We start from the raw sequence: 13,281 nt of genomic DNA, 5'->3' as shown, positions 1-13,281 counted from the left end.
TCATTATTTTTATTTTTTAACTTATATTTTATTTTATTTCATATTAATGTTTGTTCACTTTATCTAAACATAACAATATAAATAATTCATTAAATTTTTCTATCAAAAAATAAAATATAAATCTATTTAATGTTTCAATTCTTTAAAAATATTAATTACACCTAGTTTAGCTTTTATTACATACATTTTTAGGTGTAAAATTTTTCTTTATTTATTTATTAATATGAAATAAATGAATCAAAACTTCTTATATATTAAAAATCTCTATATAGTTTAAAGATTTAATATATGTTTGTATGAATTCATTGTTGGACACTTCGCATTTTGTGGATGGCGAGTGGCCTAGTGAAGGCATCTGCAAGTGTGTTGGCATTGATGTCAACAGTCATGTTGGGGAGGTGCGCTGCACAGTTGGCATTTCCTAAATATTGGCAAGAGCATTGTCTAAGTGTTGGCTCGAGTGTTGGCATTGATGTCAACCATACTAGCTTGGATGATTGTTGCAGCAGATGTTGACAGTGATGGCCTAGGAGGAATCTTATGGTAGCTAGAGGTTTCATGTAGAGAATCATCACAGTAACAGGCTTATTGTAGACACCATAAACTGATGATTACAGTGATGGACTAGGAGGAAGTCCATGGTAGCTGGAGGCTCCATGGATTTCCAAAGATTCAAGGAGTAGAATATTTTTAGAGAGATTGGAGCCATCTTAGGAGTAGTAGATTGGCTCAAAGACTACATTGGACCCTCTCAATTAGAAAGTTCTCTGGAATAACTTTCCAACAATATACATAAGTCCAAAAATGACTCTTGGACCAAAATTTATGGCTTGTTGATGATCAGGGACATGAAGTCCTAAGAACGTTTGAATTTCAGAGGTCCAGGATACTAGAGAACGACACATCAACATATTAGCACATTGACAATCGCATATCAGAGGTCCAGAGATATTAGCGATCTCAACATCAGAGAATCAAGCATATCGACACATTGCATATTGGAGGTCTAGAGACATCAGAGATCGACAGTCACAACATCAGAGCTTAGAGGAGATCAGCACATCTGAGCATCAGGCATATCGGCAATAAGAGAATAATAACTTTTGAACGTGATAACTTTTTAAAATTTGGGACATGTTTAAAGTGTTGATAGTGTTAAAAACTGTTAGAAACACTCATAAAGGATTAAAAAAAGATATCATCACAAAACCAAAGGCGGGCGACCAATTTTCTCTCTCCTCTAGTACGACACATGGTTGTATGTGATTTGCTTTGATAATCACACATGGCAACATCTGGTTGGCTCCAATAAGGACACATGATAGGATATGATTGACTCCAATAAGGTATAATGGTAACTGATATCAGCATGATTTGATAATACGGTAGGACATGTGGCATGCATATTCAATCATATTGGGTGGTCTAATGTGCCATAATCGGCCATAATCGAGTGACACGTGTCACCTATAAGGAGTCACCATGTGGTAATGATGATGTCATATTGGAAGTTAGTGATCGGAGGACTGAAGATGTAGGAACTCTATAACAGATCAAGTGTTAAAAAGTTCGAATAAAGGGCTTTGATATTGGGCTGCCACCATGGTTGCAAAGACTCAAAGAGCCAAATGCACGGAGTTGGGGTCGAGAACCCAGAGCTATGGGCTATATCGGAAGTGGGAATATGACAACTCCAAAGTTAAATCCCTGATTCGAAACTTCTAATGAGAGGGGTTCCGATATTTGGCTAGCATATGGTCAACAAAAATGTAAAGAACCAAGGGCATTAAACACTTAACAAAGGAAAAATAGTGCCTAACACGATTAAAAATGCTATAGCACCTCAAGGCTAAGCGGAAAGTCACAACCATCGGTCCTGTGGTGAGAAATGTGGGAAGGGTTAATTGGAAGGATCTTGTCATATCAGAGGTCGGAAATTAGAAGATTAGAATACTACACCATTGTGAAGATTGCGACATGGAATCGCTCCGATAAGGAAGTACATGTCTTTAAAGAGCATATGGGTCGGCATATCCAAAGTTGAATGCAGGAATAGAGGTGTTGGTCTCATGAGTAATGGCGACTGTGAGAGATATTGGGTCAAGGCATTAAGGACCACAATCTTGAGGAAGGAGTGTTGGGTCTGCCATGAGGTCATCTAAGAGTTAATTTCTCAGCATGGAGCTCCATGTAGTGAGGCGATGAAGGACTACAAGGTTGATTATTATGTCTGCACTGTGACAACAAACAGACAGGAGATGCAACAACGGCAAGGAAGGCAATGCCTGAGTACGATTGAGAAGTCATGCTGAAGGTCATCCAAGCCATGTGAAACCATGAATGAGCAAGGAGAGCATCAATTGTAGGAGATATGTTCACAGAGAGGACTGTGCCTAGTGGCGTGCGCAAGTGGACTTAGAATTCATTCTCAGTATGGAGAAACTATCAAGTGCAACTCTCATGGTTAATGAGGTGGCAAGGACCAAGAAAAACACGATAGCAGAATGGTAGAGTTATGTCAAGGTACACTCGTGGAGTGTGAATTTAGGATAGAGTGGCAACATCGTTCAGGAGGTAGAAGTGGAACAAAACCTAAGAACTCAGATGAGCAAAGTGGGGGAAGCAACATAGTTGCAAGTGAGCTAAGTGGAAAAGATCTAACTAAGTGCACTGTTGTGTAAGGCTGGGAGGGAGCAAGTTTTGGAGAGAAAGGTTGAGAATGCCCATGCAGAGGTAAGAGACACGGAGAGGTACATTGATGTGAGTAAAAGTGGAAGTTACATGCGAGCTCTCTGAGTAAGGTGGAAGTTACTTTTGTGCTGCTGTGAGCAAGGGTGAAGTTGTCTATGATGTGTGAGTAAGTTTGAAGTCATTTGTGCTGTGTCAACAAGGTTGTAGTTTTATGTATTGTATGAGAAAGGTCGAAGGTTCCTGTGCATGAAAAGAAGGCCAAGAGTTGTGTGTGTGTTGTGGAGAGAAAAAGAATGAGTGTTGAGTGTCTGCTGATGAAGAGTAGAGAACAAATATGCATGGACTGTGATGAGTAATTATTGTTGAAGCAGATCATTGGGCTGCTACAGAGTGAGAAGAGTGAACAGAAAACAAATTTGATATCAGGGATAGTGGCTGCTAATTACAAAGAACATACAGTTCCTATTTGAGTGTGGCTTGGTGCCTACATACAGGAAGTTGGTGCTTCCATCTCTAGTGGGTGCTTGAGAAAGCTTGGGGGTTGGTGCCCCCCACAAGTTGGCTTGCAAAAATCCAAGGAGCTGCTATTTGGTGCTTGCAAAAAATCCGTGAGGTCGGTACTTGAAATTTTGCTTCTAGTATGCTGGACATGTGTCTACAAAAAGAGGGAGTTGGTGCTTCCTTCTAGTCGGTGCTAGCAAACAATCAAAGGGAGTTGGTGCTTCCTTCTAGTCGGTGCTAGAAAACAATCAAAGGGAGCTGGTGCTTCCTGTGAGTGGGTTCTTAATAAAAACAACAATCTTTGGTTATTTTTTCTCGAAAGAGTTTCTACGTAAAACCTTGTGTCTCATGTGTATGATGCTCATGGTGTGTGCTAGATTGTTGACTTCATATTGTTTCTCATTATACGAATGGTTTCTAAGTTTGAATCAAAAAAGTAAATTGGAAAAAAAAAATTAAAATTAGCCTCAATACTCATTCACCCCCCCTCTCAGTATGATCATTGTTTCCAACAATTGGTATAAGAGCCAAATTCCTTAAGGAATAGATTAATTGCTAGAAGGTAGATCAAAGGAAAACAATGGATAATCGATTTTTGATAACAACAGAAGGAGTTTCATTTTAAAATGGATCAGACTATGACCTCTGGAATGTTAGAATGGCAACCTACTTAATGGCCTTGGATGTTGATATGTGGCTCTCTATATTGAATGGAGAAAAGAGTGAGAAGAATGAAGAATCTGAGAAGATTAACATGAAGGGGCTATTTAAGTCAGGCATTTGTAAAGTGAGGCATTGTGAGTCAGCAAAGGAAGTACTAGACAGGTTGCAATGTTTGTGTGGTGGAGAAAACCATGTGGCTCAATAAAAGGTTGAGGAGCCTGACTGCTCTAGCAATGAAGTAGAACATGGAGAAGTTGTTGTTCATCACACTCATTTGGATGATGAAGATATCTCAGAGGAGAGACCATGTTACTCATAAGGTATGTTATTTATTTGTGATAAATATAAATAAATAGGTCATTCATTATATATATGTTCATGTGAATCACTTGAAGATAGAGAGATCCATGCATCTAGTAGTTTTAATGAAGATAGACCCATTTTAGTAGCAATGGAAAATAAGGGATCCTCTGAAGGAGAGGAGAGTGCACCCCATGGAGATATTAGGGGTATCACTAAAAGTGATGAAGAATGGACAACCCTTAGACCTGTGGAAGACTCCATGCTACACAAAGGTGGGATTAGATCTCTGAGGTAAATCAACTATCACCTTTGATAGTGAAGAAAATGATGTAAATGAAAGGATATTTTTTAGAAAGAAGTTGATCTCTACTCTAAAGGATATCAAGGAAATATTATAGGAAAATCTCAAGTAAGAGGAGTAACTGAAAATATATGAGCTTGAGAATGAGAAGTTGAGAAAATCAATAGTTGAACTAAATGCTTAGCAAGAATAGGCTAGCAGAGTGAATGGGATGTTACCAAATAGCAGAGTGAAAAGGAAGCTTGTTGTGGGAGACTACAAAATGAGGTAGTCTCATTGAGACATGACTTAGAAAAGTAAAATATAGAGTTGTCTCAAAATCAGAAGCTTGATGGGAGCACAAAGGTATTGGATGAGATGCTTGGCAAGAAAATATCCCCTCTCATCAAGACTAGTGTGAGTTTCAAGGAAAACCCAAGCTCGAAGATTATGAAAGTTGAAGGGCCAACTTCCGATGTAAAGGGGGTTCAAGATTCCAAAAATGATAAAGAAAGAAAGGTTAGTGGATAGCTGCAGCAACATGGAAAACAACAACAACGAGAGAATAAAAGGTAGTTGCAAAAGGCTAAGAAGCAACATTTGGTAGTGCAACAGAAGGCTAAGAAGCAGAAGTCGGTAGTGTAGTAGAAGCTGTCGAGGAAGCTATAAGGAATAGTGCATGACAAAAATGCAAGTTTTCATAGGAGGCACATGAAGTGCCAACAAAGGACCCCTCCTTCTCAACGACAGAACCTTCAGAGAAAAGGTAACATCTGTCAATAGAAGCCTTTTATGGGAATTGTTTTTCTTGCAATAATTTTTGACATAAATCCATAGACTATAGATGGCATGGAAGAAAACAAGATGTGTTAGGTAGAAGAGACCCAAGAATGCCAAAAAAGGCTAGGAGAAGTCATGCTGGCCATGATATGAGTTTTCAAAAAAATGTTGTCAAAAGCAGTAACTCCTCTACCCCATTCTTAAGCCATGTTGAATGCTACAAGTGTGGCAATCTTAGGCACAAGGGAGTTGGCTGCAGAAATGAGAAGAATTGAAATGCTTCTGAACGTATGCATGACAATGCAATAGCTTGGGATTTCAAGACAAAGAGAAAGAATGGAGTTGAAAAATACAGAAGAACGATCCTCCTACTCTTGTAGCAGACTCAACTTTAAGGCGAAAGGGAATCAAGAGGATTTGGGTGAAGGAAGCGGAGTTGAATGAAAAGTTTCCATTTTCAGCCGAGAAGAAGCCTAAATATGGGCAAAGAAGAAGCTGGAGAGTAATGATTCTTTTAGGACTTGAACATTGAAGTTCTGGAAGAAGAAGGAGGATGACCTGCTTAGGGGTATTAGATCTTTTGTTTCTCTTCAATGAAGGAAGAGAAGGTCCTCAAGAGAGGCCAAATTAGTCATATGCAGAAAGCCGAGAAGAATGAAAAAAAGCGTGCATCTGATTAATGAAGGGATGGATATGTTTTATTGTTGATTACAATAATGAATTGGTTTATTTTGAATGTATCAACATTGAAAAGGAGGAGTGCAACCATCATGAAGAGTGCAAAAAAATCTCTTATGTTGTGGGAAGAAGATGGGGTGTAGTGGAATGAAAATAAGCTCACAGTCAAGTTAGGTCCATAGGATCAGTCCCCACGAAGATGAAAGAATGTTGTTGCAGGAGATCAAAGAGAATTGGCTCAAGGGGAGTTACTTTGATAAGGAGTAGCTTAGAACCATTGGCAGCCTCAAGATGGAATATTGTTGAGAAAATGAAACGTTTTCATCTTCAGTGAAATACCCTTATTTCATAGTTGTGAGTTGGAATATGCATTGTATCCTCTATTCATGAAACAAAATTGGTACAAGCTTTTCATGTCCGTTAACCCTATATTGGTATCGCTATGTCAATTGGTTGTGTTGGTCTCATGATGAGTGACTTTGTGTGTAAATGGACATTTCCTTTTAACAAAAGAAATATTAGAGTTTGCGTGGTAGAATGCTCCATTTGTATCATTTCCTTTGGTGCAATTGGTACAAGAAGCAATCCCTATTGTATGAGAATGATCTCAAGGGGAGAAGTGGAGATGCTAAAAAATGTGAGCACAGTCTTGGAAGCATCATCAACAACAAAGAAGTGCGAGCTGAAATGCATCATCATAAATTGGTATTTGCAACAACAACAATACCATGGTAAATTTAATGGGTATCAATATTTTTGATACAAAAGATGCATTAGTCGAGAGAGTGCTCAACAAGAAGCCATAAGGTGTCAAAAACTGGAAGGACAAAGAAGAGGCAGTATATGTTCAGGGGGATCATATCAAATATGCCCAATTTTTGGAGCAACAAAAGTGACAAACCCGGAAGAGATGTCTACGAGGAAGAATGCACATCTCAACAGCTAGAGTGTGGTCTTAATAACCAAGAAATTGCAAGCAGAGAAAAAGGAATCTTGTATCCCCTTTACATTGATGTCAAAGGGGGGGAGAAGTTGTGATGTCCTGTGCAGAAGAAAGAAGGCCATTTGTGTCTCATGCAATGAGATGTGTGGAAGAAAAATGAGGTTTGGCCATCACATGAAGAGAAGGATGCAATTTTGTCATTAATGCCAAAGGGGGATATTGTTGGACAGTTGGTATTGTCTAGATGGCTAGTGGCCTGGTGAAGGAATCTACAAGTGTGTTGGCATTGATGTCAATAGTCATGATGGGGAGATATGTGGGGCAGCTGGCATTGCCTAATTGTTTTTAGGAGCATTGCCTAACTATAGGAATTAGAGGTATAGGATACCAGAGATCTGCACATCAGCATATGGCACAACGATGATCGCATATCAGAGTTCTAGAGACATTGGAGATCAACGGTCACAACATTAGAGCTTTGAAGAGATCAACACATTCGAGCATTAGGCATATCGGTGATCGGAGAATCAAAACTTCTGAACGTGAGACCCTTTTAAAAATTTTGGAATGGATAAAGTGCTGATAGTGTTAAAACCATTGGGAACGTTGATAAAGGATTAAAAAATGATTTCATTGCAAAGTCAAACGTGGGCAAACTCTTTTCACTCTCCTCTAGTAGGACATATGGTCACATGTGATTAGCTTCGATAAGGACACATGGCAACATCTAGTTGGCTCCGATAAGGACACATGGCAGGATATCATTGACTCTAATATGGTATAGTGGTAGTTGATGTCAACATGATGCGGCAATACGACAGGGCACATCGCAAAATATTCAGCCATATCGAGTGGTCTAATGGTCCATAATCGGGTGACATGTGTCACCTCTAAGGAGTCATCACGTGCCAGTGGTGACATCATATTAGAAGTCAGCGATTGAAGGATTGAAGATGTCAGAACTCTATAATAGATCAAGTGTTGAAAAGTTTTGATAAGAGGGCTCTGATATTGAGCTGGCACCATGGTCACAAAGACTTAAAGAACCAAATGTACAGAGTTGGGGCCGAGCACTGAGAGATATGGGCTATATTGGAAGTGGTAATATCAAAACTCTAAAGTGAAATCCCCAATTTGAAACTTCTCATGAGAGGGGCTTTGATATTTGGCTAGCAGATGGTCAAGAATAACTTAAAGAACCAAGGGCGTTAAGCACTTAACAAAGGAAAAATAGCCCCTTGCAGGATCAAAAATGTTGTAGCACCTCAAGGCTAAGCAGCAGGTCACGACCCTCAGTCCTATTGTGAGAAATGAGGGAGGGGTGAAGTAGAAGGAGCTCATCATATCGAACATCAGTAATCGAAAGATTATAATACTACACCACCGTGAAGATTGCGACATGGAATCACTCTGATAAGGAAGTAAATGTCTTTAAAGAGCGTATGGGTAAACATCTGCAAAGTTGAATGCAGGAACAAAGGTGTTGGTCTCAAGAGTAATGGTGACTGTCATATATCATTGGGTCAAGGAAACAAGGACCACGATCTTCGGGAAGGAGTGTTGGATCTTCCTTGAGGTCATCTGGGAGTTGATTTCTTAGCACGGAGTTCCATGTAGTCAGGAGATGAAGGACTATAAGGTCGATTATTGTTTCTGCACTGTGAAAAGAAATAGACAGGAGACATAATAATAGAAAGGAAGGCCATGCTTGAGTATAGTTGAGAATCCATGCCGAAGGTCATCCAAGCCATGTGAAACCATGAATAAGCATGGATATCCTCAATGATAGGAGATTTATTCACAGATGGGACTCTGCCTGGTTGAGTGCGTAGGTGGACTGAGAATTCATTCTCATTATGGAGAAACTGTCAAGTGCCTACTCAAGTCAGATGTGGTAGGAAAAAGGTAGAGACATGCTTAGGTACACTCGTGTGGTGTGAATGTAGCACAAAGTGGAAACTTCGATCAAGGGAGCACCAAAGGAACAAAATCCAAGAGCTCAGATGAGAAAAAGTGGAGGAAGCATCATAGCTTCAAGTGAGCTAAGTGGAAAATCTCTGAGAAAGTGCATTGTTGTGTAAGGGTGAGAGGGAGATAGTTTTGTGGTGAAAGGCCCAGAATTCCTATGCAGAGGTAAGAGAACTCGAGATTTTCACTGTCGTGAGTAAAGGTGGAAGTTTCCTGTGCGCTCTGTGGGTAAGGAGGAAGTTTCCTGTGTGATACTATGAGGAAGCCCAAAGTTGTATGTGTTGCATGAGAAAGGACAAAGTCACCTTTTTTGTGTGAGCAAGTTCATAGTTGTTTGTGCTGTATGAGAAAGGATGAAGGTGGTTGTGCAAAAAAAGAAGGACGAGAGTTGTGTGTGCACTATGGAGAGAAAAAGGCCGAGATTTGAGTGTTTGTTGATGAAGATCAACAAACAGAGATGCATGGACTGTGATGAGTAATTGTTGTTGAAGCAGATCAATGGGATGTTGAAGAGTGAGCGGAGCGAGAAGAAAACAAAGTTGAGACCAAAAAGAGTGGCTGCCAATTATAGAGAACATATAGTTCCTATTTGAGTGTGGGTTGGTTCTTCCATCTCTAGTGGGTACATGATAAACCTTGGGGGTTGGTGCCTCTTGCAAGTTGGCTTGCAAAAATCCAAGGCTTTACAAGTTGGTTTTTACAAAAAATCTTGAGATTGGTGCCTCACATGGTGCTTTTGGTAAGTTGGACAGGTTTCTATAAAAAGAGGGAGTTGGTGTTTCCTACTAATTGGTGCTAGCAAATAATCAAAGGGAGTTAGTGCTTCCTGTGAGTGGGTGCACACAAAATAGATATATGTAATAGAGTAGGTGCTCTTATTTAAATCAATAAGAACAACAAGCTTTGCTTTTTTTTCCCAAAAGGGTTTCCAAGTAAAACCTTGTGTCTCATGTGTATGATTCTCATGGTGTGTTCTTGATTTTTGATTTCATATTGTTGCTCATTACATGAATGGTTTCCAAGTTTGAATCAGAAAATTAAATTTGCAGAAAAAATTAAAATTCACCTTAATACAGGTTCACTCCCCCCAAGTATTAACATTTGTTTCTAACATTCACTATTATACAAACTTGTAAATAATTAAATGTTAAAACCAATTATAGTTAATGAAATAATTATATCAACCTTTTATACAGTTTTCAAAGTGAAATAATTTCTGAAAAGAGATAACTTCTATGTATATTTTATTTTTTTGGGTGCACCTTTGACATCAATCCCAACCCAATTATTAAAGAAATGATATATATTACACAAATATTGCACTAATCACTTCCACCACCATGTTCTCCCATATGAATATCTATTTATAGGTTATAATTATGTTAATTATATCATGCAAACTAAATTTGTAACGCAATTACAAATAATATCAAACACTTATATTTCTCTCACAATTATTTTTAACAAATTAGTTTTTTTCTCATCATTGCAATTTGCATTTAAATTCATGTGGAATGGAGTGAATTAGTTTATGATTAACTAGTTTACAATAAAAATAACATTATGAATATAAAATAATGTATAATGGTTCCATAATTTTAGCATGATTTAAATTAGTGATATCACATAACATTACAATATAAATTTGTCCATCAATCCAATCCATTCTATTATGATGTAAAATAATTCAAATAGTGTAATGTAATTAATGGAGTCATTATGATTTGTTCAGTCTCCAAACTCTATAAAGTAATCGATGCAGTCATCAATAAAATATAAGTTACCAAGAATACAGTATGATGGACCTATTCAATTTATAACAATAGAAGCATTTCATAGAAACTCATGTACATATTAAAACCAATTGTTCTTCAGCTAAGAATATGTTATCTAGAACAAAATAGAAATACAAGCACAAGATCACTTATCACATTTCATGGTCATCATAAGAAGACATATATGTAGCAATTTAATGGCTTTGCTAAGTTATCGCTTGCTACTGAGAAGCACACACACACACACACACACACACACACATATATATATATTCTAACTTGAAAAAAGAGAGGTTTCTTTTGTGTATATGCAAACTATAACTATATATGAACCAACAAATTCAATTTTCAATAAGGATTTTCATTAATTTGATACGGTTCAACTTGCAATTAAAATCCACCCCCTATCAATGTGGCATTAATACATCTTCTATCACCTTCTTATCAAATCTAAGAATGAGTTACAAGTAAACTGTGAGAATGTGGATGCCTCAAAAGCATCTAGTTAAGTTTGGTCCTTAAGATTTGCTACAAAACTCAATTGTAAAAATATTGAAATATTTAAGGAGTTTTTGCTCATTTCATAACAAACTCAGTTTCCTGCAGAATTTGTCTATTGTTGAGTGCCAATCATAGAGATGTCTACGTTTAAATGTCTAAGTAGATTTGTTGAATATGCAACGTGGGTGTAAGTCCTCATCTTTGTAAAACTTGTTTCAAAGTAAGGATGGTACATAGGTAGAAATAATTGGTTACTGTATTTTGGATGATGGGATTTTTTCTAGAAAATAAAATACCCCCTTCATTGATGGTCTCTTTTGAGGGGAAGCATAAGCACAATTCAATGCAATCCCCATAGACTTTTATATTTCTTCCTTTTCCTTCAACCTCTGGTCCAAGGGTAGGATATATTATGTGAAAAAGGCGATGCTTGTCATCAATCAAGTTTTTACCTATGTTGCAAAATCTTTATTTGAGGGTGACTTCCAAGTAAGAATCTCTAGAAAAATAACCCCAAAGGAATAAGTATCCCACTTTTATTTGGCTTTGAGAGTTTTCAATGCCTCTGGGGCTTGGTAAGGAGATACAAAGTTCTTTAATGTGCCTGGATTACCAAAAATGCATCTATTGCCTATAGGCTGTCATGGTAGCCATTGGAATGCTTACTCCTTGAAAATATACCTCCGTGGTTCCTTAGGTGGATGGTAGAGCTACTATAATTTGACATTGCTAGTGTCCAGTAAAATATTATATGTTATACTTTTCCTTTCTATCATATAAATAATTAAATGAATTGATAATTTAATACTTAGATGTGACAGAAGGAATTTTTTACGTTATCTGGAATATGTGTTGAAAATTAGAAAACACACACACACACACACACACACACACACACACACACACACACACACATACACACACACACACACACACACACACACACACACACACACACACACATATACACACACACACACACACACACACACACACACATATATATATACACGAAAGAAAGTATGTCCATGGAAATATTAAGCCAAGCGACATACTTCTCAGGTTTGACATGGAATAAAAATAACATAATTTAGACTAGAAAAACCACTCACAAATGTCGATGTCAAGGGGTTTCTAACTTCTTGTATCACCCATGAAGCATCAGAACCACGTTTATATTGTTCTGTCAGTCATCCCTTCATTTTACTCATGTGATATTCAATGTTCAAAACTCAATGGACATGACTTGCTAATTTTATTGTGAAATCAAATGATGTTCCTCTCTCCTCTTAAATAAAATGAATCTGCTAGTAGCTTGCAATAGTGGGACAAAGTCTTCACCAACCTCGATATTTTTGGTTGCATGGGATTTTAATGTGAACACATTGTTTCCATTAATTCAAACTCAAACATCTCGCTTTTACTCTCTTGGTAACACTAAATTTCATCCATTGTGGCTCACTACGATTGAAAATAGCCCATCTATACTCAGTATCACGAAAAAACTATCAAATTTAACATGAATTTTTTCTTGAAATGTCAATGTATTTGTTGTCCAAAATCTCCATCTATGACCGTGTTAAAGAGTGGGAAAATTGGACCTATAACCACATAAGGAAGGATAGTACAAAAGAGAGAATAAATAATGCATTGTTGATCTGTCACTCAACATAAGTACATATGTATAGATGAAGAATCACTGAAATAAATTCGTTCTCGGGCATAAAAGGGCAACCATCAAAGAATATATACATACATACATATATGTATATATATATATATATATATATACATATATGTATGTATGTATATATTCTTTTATGGTTGCCCTTTTATGCCCGAGAACGAATTTATTTCAGTGATTCTTCATCTATACATATGTACTTATGTTGAGTGACAGATCAACAATGCATTATTTATTCTCTCTTTTGTACTATCCTTCCTTATGTGGTTATAGGTCCAATTTTCCCACTCTTTAACACTGTCATAGATGGAGATTTTGGACAACAAATACATTGACATTTCAAGGCAAAATTCATGTTAAATTTGACAGTTTTTTCCTGATATTGAGTATAGACCGACTATTTCCAATGGTAGTGAGCCACAATGGATGAAAGTTAATTTTACCAAGAGAGTAAAAGCGAGATGTTTTGGTTTGAATTAATGGAAATAATGTGTTCACATTAAAATCCCATGCA

The 13,281-nt window shown here is 37.4% G+C and overlaps 1 pseudogene; it reads right to left on the bottom strand.

Annotated features, from left to right (window-relative positions):
• Positions 1–11,334: 11,334 nt before the first annotated feature.
• LOC149188964 (receptor protein kinase-like protein ZAR1) lies at positions 11,335–11,859 on the bottom strand (annotated as a pseudogene).
• Between the last annotated feature and the right edge of the window lie 1,422 nt (positions 11,860–13,281).

This window comes from Pinus tabuliformis, chromosome 3_1, assembly GCF_031772625.1.
Source record: "Pinus tabuliformis cultivar Carrire ecotype Pingquan chromosome 3_1, CPIR1, whole genome shotgun sequence".
NCBI classification, from domain to species: Eukaryota; Viridiplantae; Streptophyta; class Pinopsida; order Pinales; family Pinaceae; genus Pinus; species Pinus tabuliformis.
This window is presented reverse-complemented; position numbering and strand designations above follow the sequence as displayed.